This window comes from Salvelinus alpinus, chromosome 14 (assembly GCF_045679555.1).
Source record: "Salvelinus alpinus chromosome 14, SLU_Salpinus.1, whole genome shotgun sequence".
Taxonomy (NCBI): domain Eukaryota; kingdom Metazoa; phylum Chordata; class Actinopteri; order Salmoniformes; family Salmonidae; genus Salvelinus; species Salvelinus alpinus.
Genome location: NC_092099.1, coordinates 44,870,623 through 44,882,316, shown reverse-complemented (window position 1 = coordinate 44,882,316; position 11,694 = coordinate 44,870,623).

Below are 11,694 nucleotides of genomic sequence, written 5' to 3'. Positions count from 1 at the left end.
TTCTATAGGTGGTTTCTATAGGTGGTTTCTATAGGTAGTTTCTATAGGTGGTTTCTATAGGTGGTTTCTATGGGTGGTTTCTATAGGTAGTTTCTATAGGTGGTTTCTATAGGTGGTTTCTATAGGTGGTTTCTATAGGTAGTTTCTATAGGTGGTTTCTATAGGTGGTTTCTATAGGTGGTTTCTATAGGTAGTTTCTATAGGTGGTTTCTATAGGTGGTTTCTATAGGTTTTTCTATAGATGGTTTCTATTATTAGTTTCTATAGGTTGTTTCTATAGATAGTTTCTATAGGTGGTTTCTATAGGTTGTTTCTATAGGTAGTTTCTATAGGTTGTTTCTATAGGTTGTTTCTATAGGTGGTTTCTATAGGTGGTTTCTATAGGTGGTTTCTATAGGTTGTTTCTATAGGTGGTTTCTATAGGTGGTTTCTATTATTAGTTTCTATAGGTTGTTTCTATAGGTAGTTTCTATAGGTAGTTTCTATAGGTGGTTTCTATTATTAGTTTCTATTATTAGTTTCTATAGGTAGTTTCTATAGGTAGTTTCTATAGGTGGTTTCTATTATTAGTTTCTATAGGTTGTTTCTATAGGTAGTTTCTATAGGTGGTTTCTATTATTAGTTTCTATAGGTTGTTTCTATAGGTTGTTTCTATAGGTTGTTTCTATAGGTAGTTTCTATAGGTTGTTTCTATAGGTTGTTTCTATAGGTGGTTTCTATTATTAGTTTCTATAGGTTGTTTCTATAGGTAGTTTCTATAGGTTGTTTCTATAGGTCGTTTCTATTATTAGTTTCTATAGGTGGTTTCTATTATTAGTTTCTATAGGTGGTTTCTATAGGTTGTTTCTATAGGTGGTTTCTATTATTAGTTTCTATAGGTTGTTTCTATAGGTAGTTTCTATAGGTAGTTTCTATAGGTGGTTTCTATAGGTAGTTTCTATAGGTGGTTTCTATAGGTGGTTTCTATAGGTGGTTTCTATAGGTAGTTTCTATAGGTGGTTTCTATAGGTAGTTTCTATAGGTAGTTTCTATAGGTGGTTTCTATAGGTGGTTTCTATAGGTGGTTTCTATAGGTTGTTTCTATAGGTGGTTTCTATAGGTGGTTTCTATAGGTAGTTACTATAGTTTGTTTCTTTGTACAGAAGAATGTGCTCTCAAGAGACAAGAAAAAGGTAGTTGCTGATTGGTGCTTTTTACATTCGATATACAGTGCTGAAATACATAGGTTTATATACGGGAAAAGGTTTATTTGGTGCATAGTAGTGTGTGTGTGTGTGTGTGTGTGTGTGTGTGTGTGTGTGTGTGTGTGTGTGTGTGTGTGTGTGTGTGTGTGTGTGTGTGTGTGTGTGTAGGTGGGGTACTGATTGCTTTAAGGGGACATATCTCCTTTCCTGACTCCCTGTGCCAAAAGAATGTATAAATAGCGGGAATGTATCATAGCAGGAAATCCTCTCACAGCCCTGTGTTTCTGTCTGTTTGGGAACAGGAACAGGAAGGAACTCAGCCAAGAATGGAGGGAAGAGTCCAACTGAAAGAGAGGACTCTCTGGCTTCCTACACCTGCACTGGCATTCATTCAGTCATTTACAGTACTTCTTTGGCTGTACACTCTAGCACTGGGACGGGCAACTAGTGCATTTTATAAATGTGGTTGTTCATAAGTAGTTTCTCGTTATGTAAGTCACTGACAGTCACTCAATTAGCCCAGCTAACATTTTTTAGATGGGTAAGTTAGCTGGCTAGACTATCTAAACGTGTAGAAATCCGACTGGGGGGGGGGGGCATTGATTTTGTTAGTCACTCACTCAGATATCATATTAAAACTGCAAATAATTCTCTCCACCATGTGGCAAAATGTGTAGAATTGCAGAAAACTTGCTTTCAAAACGGCCACATTTTCTCTATGCCCCCATGGCAAAATGTGTAGAATTGCAGGAAACGAACTTCAAAACTAATCAAGAGGGGGGAGGGGGGGGCACTAAAATGTTGAGCTCACAAGGATGTCAATATGTCCTTTGATCGTTTTCGGTGAAAAGTAGCCTGAAGTGTATCATTTATTCTATTTGGGCCCCATATCTATTTTTCATTCTAACAATTCAGACCCATTCATAAACCACATTGTGTAATAATTACATGATAATACTCGAATAAGCCATTGTTAGTCTAAAAGAAATGTGAGATAATGTCTAGACGCTTTTTATATCGGAGATCAAGTTTATAAATTGCCTGGCTGGGCTGATGAGACAGTGGATTGCACAGTCAGATGAAACAGAGTAAATAGACATTTTAACGTCATAGATTTAGCCGGTGTTAATTTGTGAAATAGACACTGGTTGGAATGCAGTTTTAACCAATCAGCATTCAGGATAAGACCCACCCGTTGTAAAATGATGTAATAAACACAGGTGAACGATCATTGCAACATTCCACTGGACTGTTATCTCTTTCTACCATATCACAAGTGAAGCTAGCTGTGTGAGTCAAGGTTTCAAGAATGAGTCAAGGCTTCAACTAGAAAAAACAGCTGAATTTGACCCCGAGATGTGGGAGCAGGTCACGCCATGTCTCTCCTCATTTGCACAATGTTTACTGTATCTGTACCTCAACGGTTTGATGTCTTCTCTCTCTCTGCCTCAAGGTTTCCATCTGTTGTGTTGAGAATCTCTTCACTTCTCTACAGTGACATACAGAATACACTGACTATACCAAACATTAGGAACACCTTCCTAAGATTGAATTGAACCTCCCCTCCCTTTTGCATTCAGAACAGTGTCAATTCGTCGGGGCATGGACACTACAAGTTGTCAAAAGCGTTCCACAGGGATGCTGGCCCTTGTTGACTCCAATGCTTCCCACAGTTGTGTTAAGTTGGCTGGATGTCCTTTGGGTGGAGGACCATTCTTGAAACACACGGGAAACTGTAGAGGGTGAAAAACCCAGCAGCTTTGCAGTTCTTGACACAAACCAGTGCGCTTGGCACCTACTACCACATCCTGTTCAAAGGCACTTAAATCTTTTGTCTTGCCCATTCACCCTCTGATTGGCACACATACACAATCCATGTCTCCATTATATCAAGGCTTAAAAATCCTTCTTTAACCTGACTCCTTCCCTTCATCTACACTGATTTGAAGGGGATTTAACAAGTGACATCAATAAGGGATCATAGCTTTAACCTGGATTCACCTGGTCAGTCTGTGTCATGGAAAGAGCAGGTGTTCCTAATGTGTTGTACACTCAGTATAGTCTATACTCACTGTGTATATCACTTCCATCTCAGTAGGGTTAAACCATTTTTAATGATGTCAGTAAAGGAATTATACAATGTTATTTGATGTTGTAGTTGTCATTAACATCACTTTCACAGGTCATGCTTAGATAATAATACATGTACGTTTTTCACATATGTTAAAACATTTATGTACACTATGTTACTCGCTCTCTGAAAAGGATAGTACACACAAATTACAAAATGACACATCTGTTTCGTTACCCTGTAAGCAGTCTATGGAAAAGGTATGACAGTAATCCATGGTTTGGTTTACATTTCCACATGCTAACATTTTAGCATTTGCGGTACAAATCCCCATTCAAGTCAATGGGACCGATATTAGCATATTTTTGCGCATCATGTTCAAATAAAGTAAAATAAAATAACATTGTATTGGTCACATACACATGGTTAGCAGATGTTATTGCGAGTGTAGTGAAATGCTTGTGCTTCTAGATCCAACAGTGCAGCAGTATCTAACAGGTCATATCTAACAATTCCACCACAAAACCTAATATCTAACAAATTCCACAAGAAAACCTAACATAAACACGATCTAGTAAAGGACTGGGATGAGAATATATAAGTATAAAATATATGGATGAGTGACAGAGTGACAGAGCGGCTAAGATGCAATAGATAGTGTAGGATGCAGTATACAGTATATACAGTGGGGAGAACAAGTATTTGATACACTGACGATTTTGCAGGTTTTCCTACTTACAAAGCATGTAGAGGTCTGTAATTTTTATCATAGGTACACTTCAACTATGAGAGACGGAATCTAAAACAAAAATCCAGAAAATCACATTGTATGATTTTTAAGTAATTAATTTGCATTTTATTGCATGACATAAGTATTTGATACATCAGAAAAGCAGAACTTAATATTTGGTACAGAAACCTTTGTTTGCAATTACAGAGATCATACGTTTCCTGTAGTTCTTGACTAGGTTTGCACACACTGCAGCAGGGATTTTGGCCCACTCCTCCCTACAGATCTTCTCCAGATCCTTCAGGTTTCGGGGCTGTCGCTGGGCAATACGGACTTTCAGCTCCCTCCAAAGATTTTCTATTGGGTTCAGGTCTGGAGACTGGCTAGGCCACTCCAGGACCTTGAGATGCTTCTTACGGAGCCACTCCTTAGTTGCCATGGCTGTGTGCTTCGTGTCGTTGTCATGCTGGAAGACCCAGCCACGACCCATCTTCAATGCTCTTACTGAGGGAAGGAGGTTGTTGGCCAAGATCTCGCGATACATGGCCCCATCCATCCTCCCCTCAATACGGTGCAGTCGTCCTGTCCCCTTTGCAGAAAAGCATCCCCAAAGAATGATGTTTCCACCTCCATGCTTCACGGTTGGGATGGTGTTCTTGGGGTTGTACTCATCCTTCTATTCCTCCAAACACGGCGAGTGGAGTTTAGAGCAAAAGGCTCTATTTTTGTCTCATCAGACCACATGACCTTCTCCCATTCCTCCTCTGGATCATCCAGATGGTCATTGGCAAACTTCAGACGGGCCTGGACATGCGCTGGCTTGAGCAGGGGGACCTTGCGTGCGCTGCAGGATTTTAATCCATGACGGCGTAGTGTGTTACTAATGGTTTTCTTTGAGACTGTGGTCCCAGCTCTCTTCAGGTCATTGACCAGGTCCTGCCGTGTAGTTCTGGGCTGATCCCTCACATTCCTCATGATCATTGATGCCCCACGAGGTGAGATCTTGCATGGAGCCCCAGACCGAGGGTGATTGACCGTCATCTTGAACTTCTTCCATTTTCTAATAATTGTGCCAACAGTTGTTGCCTTCTCACCAAGCTGCTTGCCTATTGTCCTGTAGCCCATCCCAGCCTTGTACAGGTCTACAATTTATCCCTGATGTCCTTACACAGCTCTCTGGTCTTGGCCATTGTGGAGAGGTTGGAGTCTGTTTGATTGAGTGTGTGGACAGGTGTCTTTTATACAGGTAACGAGTTCAAACAGGTGCAGTTAATACAGGTAATGAGTGGAGAACAGGAGGGCTTCTTAAAGAAAAACTAACAGGTCTGTGAGAGCCGGAATTTTTACTGGTTGGTAGGTGATCAAATACTTATGTCATGCAATAAAATGCAAATTAATTACTTAAAAATCATACAATGTGATTTTCTGGATTTTTGTTTTAGATTCCGTCTCTCACAGTTGAAGTGTACCTATGATAAAAATGACAGACCTCTACATGCTTTGTAAGTAGGAAAACCTGCAAAATCGGCAGTGTATCAAATACTTGTTCTCCCCACTGTACATATGAGATGAGTAATGCGAGATACGTAAACATTCCTAGAGTGGCATTATTAAAGTGACTAGTGTTCCATTTATTAAAGTGGCCAATGATATCAAGTCTGTAGCTAGGCATCTATTAGTGACTTTAATCCATTTGAGATACCTTTTGGATGATTTGGACAAACAATCCTCCTCAGAGGAGCCATCACTGATGCATACAGTACATAACACCTACAGAATTATACAGTATCAGTCAAAAGTTTTCGAACACCTACTCATTCAAGGGTTTTTCTTAATTTTTTACAATTTTCTACATTGTAGAATAATAGTGAAGACATCAGAACTATGAAATAACACATATGGAGTCATATAGTAACCACAAAAGATACAAACAAATCTAAATATATTTTATATTTGAGATTCTTCAAGTAGCCACCTTTTGCCTTGATGACAGCTTTGCACACTCTTGGCATTGGAGATGGAGGCCCCGGTGCACAACTGAGCAAGAGGACAGGTACATTAGAGTGTCTAGTTTGAGAAACAGACGCCTCACAAGTCCTCAACTGGCAGCTTCATTAAATAGTACCCGCAAAACACCAGTCTCAACGTCAAAAGTGAAGAGGCGACTCCGTGATGCTGGCCTTCTAGAAAGAGATCCTCTGTCCAGTGTCTGTGTTCTTTTGCCCATCTTAATCTGTTCTTTTTATTGGCCAGTCTGAGATATGGCCTTTTCTTTGCAACTCTGCCTAACTAACTATTTATCAGTATTATTGGTTGGGCGTAGAAGTTGTTCAGAGTCGTTTTGTTTCCAGACTCTGTGCCACCTGCCGTGCGGTAGCAGAGAGAACAGTCTATGACTTGGATGGCTGGAGTCTTTGTCTTCTGACACCGGCCGGTGTAGAGGTCCTGCATGGCAGGGAGCTTGGCCCCAGGCCTAACTCACAAGGGGAAATTAGAACGCTGATTATGCCTTTGGTATCGCTTTTGGTTTCTCTCCCTCGAAAAACAGACAGAAAGAATTCTAAGATTACAAACTGGCTTAAATTTACTAGCGTGGAAAGACTGATAGCCTCTCTGTATAAAGTGAGTTTCTGATGTGATGAAGAAACTGAATGAGAGTTCAGCAAGGATACGGATGGAAAAAGATTGCCCATCTTTTCAAGAGCTGAGCTATTTAATTATTTTGTTATTTTTGATGAAATGTACTAGTTTATTTAGCCAATTTAATGTCTTCATTTAGGCTTGGCCTATTTAGTAGGCTATTTTGCAGCATAAAGCTGAGTGACTCACTCATATGTGGCTTTGGATCATAATAAAAGAAGGAAGAAGGAAATTCATTATTGAAAAAATGATGACCATTTGGAACACAACAAATAGAATAATAGTACAGCCAGGAATAAAAACAGTTACATTCTTGATTTGCTTTAGCCAACATGTTGGAGTTAATTTATTGTTTCATTATTTTAAAGGCCTTCTTTGTAACTTCTATTTATAACCAAACATGCTTGAATGAAATTATCAGACCAAAAGATGAGGACACAACAGTTCATCCTGACACAAAGACTATAGTTTGTCATTTATTACTCAATTTGCCAGACCTGATTTGCCCTGACAGAAATGCATCAACGCCCTACAAATATGACAATTTATTATAATCCACATAATAATCAAAACAACCTTATAGTAGGTGATAATTTATGTACGATATGTCAATAGAAAGAACCATACAGTATTTGTTTTGTGTGTGTGGAGTGGTTAAAAAACACGTTTTAATGACTCCAACCTACATGTCTGTAAACTTATTTTTTATTTATTTAACTAGGCAAGTCACTTAAGAACAAATTCTTATTTACAACGACTGCCCAGACGACGCCAGGCCAATTACGCGCCGCCCTATGGGACTCCAAATCACGGCCGGTTGTGATACAGTCTGGATTCGAACCAGGGTGTCTGTAGTGATGCCTCAAGCACTGAGATGCAATGCCTTAGACCGCTGTGCCACTCGGGAGACCTTCAACCTCTTTGTGTTTTCCTTTAATAAAATAATGATAAAAACCAGATGGAGTAGATGTGCTCAAGGATGCCCTCTGGTGTTCAACAACAAAACAGCAGGATTGGTCAGGAGCCTATAAAACGGGCGCTATACATTTCAGTGCCATACTTGTATTTAGTAACCTGTTAGAGGTAAGATAGTAGCGAGCAGGAGTTAGGAGTTTGATAGTTACTCATGACCAACTCTCCTTGCGTGCAAGAGGAAAAAGGTTTACAAAGTTGGGGAGCCCAACACCAACCTGGAGGGGTAAACCAAACCCCTGAAGGAAGAGATGGGAGTGGAGGGCCCTATCGACGCTGACTTCGTGTGTCAGGACCACCACATCGCTCACGTCATTAAAGGTTAATGTGGGACCTATACTCACCTACAGGTGACTATATACAGGGTCAGTTCCAGTACCATATTTACAATGTACAGGGATACTGGAGTGATACAGGTAGATATATATATAGGGGTAAGGTGACTAGTCTTCAGGATGTGAGTGTGTGTGTGTGTGTAGAGGTTGTATAAATGTGTGTGCAAGCAAATTAAATTAGTGTGTGTGTGTGTGTGTGTTGGAGTGTCTGTGTGTGTGTGTTGGAGTGTCTGTGTTGGAGTGTGTGTGTGTGTGTGTGTGTGTGTGTGTGTGTGTGTGTGTGTGTGTGTGTGTGTGTGTGTGTGTGTGTGTGTGTGTGTGTGTGTGTGTGTGCTGGAGTGTCAGAGCGTGTCAGGGTGTAGACTCCTGTGAGTGTTCATAGAGACAGTACACAAATACAATACAAGGGTCAACAGATTCTGTTCGCTATGTAGCAGTCTTATGACTTGAGGATAGAAGCTGTTCAGGAGCCTGTTGGTGTCAGACTTGATACACCTGTACCACTTTCCGTGCGGAAGCAGAGAGAACACTCTATGGCTTGAGTGGTTGGAGTCTTTAACGATTATCCGGACCTTCCTTTTCACACCTCCTGATATAGAGGTCCTGGATGGCAGGGAGCTCGGCCCCAGTGATGTACGGGTCGTAGAGCCCGTAGTGATGTCTGCACCACCCTCTGTAGCGCCATGCGATTCGGGCGGTGCTGTTGCCATACCAAGCTGTGATGCAGCCCGTCAAGATGCTCTTAATGGTGCAGCTGTAGAGCTTTGGGGATTTGAGGTCCCATGCCAAACCTTTTCAGCCTCTTGTGAGGGAAGAGGCGTTGTTGCGTGTGTGTGTGTGTGTGTGTGTGTGTGTGTGTGTGTGTGTGTGTGTGTGTGTGTGTGTGTGGACCATTTAAAGTCCTTAGTGATTTGGACACCGAGGAACTTTAAGCTCTCAACCCGTTCTACTGCAGCCCCGTCTACGTGGATGGGGGCAAGCTCGCCCCACCATTTCCTGTAGTTGTCTTGGGTCTAAGGTGTCTGGGGTGATGGAGTTGATGTGTGCCATAACCAGCCTCTCAAAGCACTTCATGATTACAGAAGTGAGTGCTACAGGGTGGTAGTCATTGTGGCATGAAGCCTTAGAGTTGTTTGGGAACAGGAATGATGGTGGTCATCTTGAGATGTGTTACAGACTGGGACAAGGAGAGGTTGGAAATGACAGTGTAGATGCCTGCCATGCTCTAAGAACACGCCATGGCATACCGTCCGGCCCTGAGGCTTTTACGAGTGTTGACCTGGTGAAAGACCCAGGTTGGCCTCGGAGAGCCGAGACCCTCTGGGTCGGTAGGGGCCCTCACGCACAGCACGGTGTTGTTATAGTCGAAGAATTAATCAAATTAAATGTATTGAGTTCTTCTGGTAGAGAGGCATCGTTAGGCAGATCCGGGTCTTCATTTGTAATTAGTAATGCAACATGCGTCAGAGCCTGTGTAATATGATTCCACCAAGGGAGGCTGGTGAGAGGAGCTATTCTTGTCCTTAAGTGGAATGTCTATTACGTTCACGATAACAGTTTAAAACTCCCTTGGGAGGTAGAATTGTCGGCATTTGACCATCAGGTATAACAGGACGGGTGAAAAATGTGTTGATGGATCTGATGTTAAAAAGTTTTTGTCGGTTATAAGAAATTATAGCGGATACATTTAGTGAAAATACAAGTAAAAATAAATGCCAAAAAGTATCACAAAATAGCAAAGTTGGGTCAGAGCTCGCAAAACGGCGGTCATACAGTATGGGGCCATGCTTCGCCGTATTTTGTTTATGTCGAGCGGACCTGATACGATACCTAATCGAATAACTTTTTAAAACATTACAGTAATTATCGCCAATAAACTATTTTAAATATCTTCCAGGTCACATGTATTGTACATTTATGTGAGACAAAATATATTTTTTTACCTTCAGGTTACTAATAAAAGGTCACGTTGACACAGACACAAAACCTATTGTTGTATTTTCATGACATGATAGCTAAAATAATTCTGTCCAATAAGTATTTCACTGCATGACCTTACTGAAACATGCCATGCCAGGTGTCACATTTGCTGGCCACTGTCACTAGTGTCATGACAGCAACACTAGCTGGATGCTATCCACATTAAGACTTCCGGTTTCGGGATTCTGCCTTCAAAATAAAAGTTTTCCAATAAAACCTTGGAGAATGCTAGAGGCCTCTAGTGACCAATGGGCAGCGCCATTGAGGGCTTCCGCCACTTTAATGAAGCCAACTGGGTGGGACTTCCAACTTAATTGGCTGATCCCTCTTGGTGACCCTGTTGCAGTCATGTCCAACCGGGTCATCAGGAGAAATCAGCCAATCGGTAAGAAGAAAATTGACTACTTCAAAATGGAGATTACCTCAATGGTGCTACCCATGCTGTCACAGAGGCTATAATGGCACAGAGTCCTCTATCTCTATGGGTAAAACGCTATGCGTATGATACGAAATCAATCTTTTTTGCAGCTTTGCATAGTGCATAATGTTACAAATTATGTAAATATATACAGTACCAGTCAAAATTTTAGACACACCTACTCATTGCAGGGTTTTTCTTTATTTGTACAATTTTCTACATTGTAGACTAATAGTGAAGACATCAAAACTATGAAGCAACACATATGGAATCATGTAGTAACCAAAAAAGTGTTAAACAAATCAAAATATATGTTAGATTTGAGATTCTTCAAAGTAGCCACCCTTTGTCTTGATGACAGCTTTGCACACTCTTGGCATTTTGAACAAACGGTTGGAGCTTAAGGAAATGTATGTCAAGAACATAATAATAGCCTACTAGTAAAAAATAAACAATTACAATTAAAATATATATATATATTTTATTGTATAATTCTTGTTTATTTACTGGTACTATTGTTCAAGGATGCAATTTTGAAATATGATGTTTAAGAAATGTCACTGTATTTTTTATGTGCTGCACGGTACAAGAAAAACAATTGATTGTGTGTCCATAAAACCAGGGTCCAGTCTACTCACTACGGTCCTTAGACTACAAAACAGATGAGTGAATAAGAAGCTAGGTCATAGTAAGTGTTGCTGGACTTTTACTGTGGTCAAATAGGTTGTATGGGCACCTGGACACTATGCGGTACAAATGTAGCACTTTAGAGAGAACCTTACTACCGGTCTCAGCTAAAGTGGGTGGGAAATACTCAAGTAGGGTCTCTACTAACCAAATATGATTTGTTTTTGAGGGGGACTGTGTCATACATAACCAGCTTGGTTCTCCACCCCTACCATAGCCCCCAATGCAATACACTGTCCATGGGATACTTATTGAACTGTAGAGAGAAAACTGAGACCCTACTGAATATTTCACTCCTACCAGGTGTAACAATGTAACTTCCGTCTCTCTCCTCGTCCCTACCTGGGCTCGAACCAGGGACCCTCAGCACACGTCGACAACAGCCACCCTCGAAGCATCGTTACCCATCGCGCCACAAAAGCCGCGGCCCTTGCAGAGCAAGGGGAACAAAAGGTCTCAGAGCGAGTGACTTCACCGATTGAAACGCTATTAGCGCGCACCACCGCTAACTAGCTAGCCATTTCACATCGGTTACACAGGCACACCAATTTTAAGCTGTTTGACCACAGTAAAACGCCAGCAACAAAGCTCCATTAAATAAAAATAGATACATATATTCTACAGACCATATTGAGTACTCCCCACCCCACTTTTACAGAATCATTGTTTCTCTATAA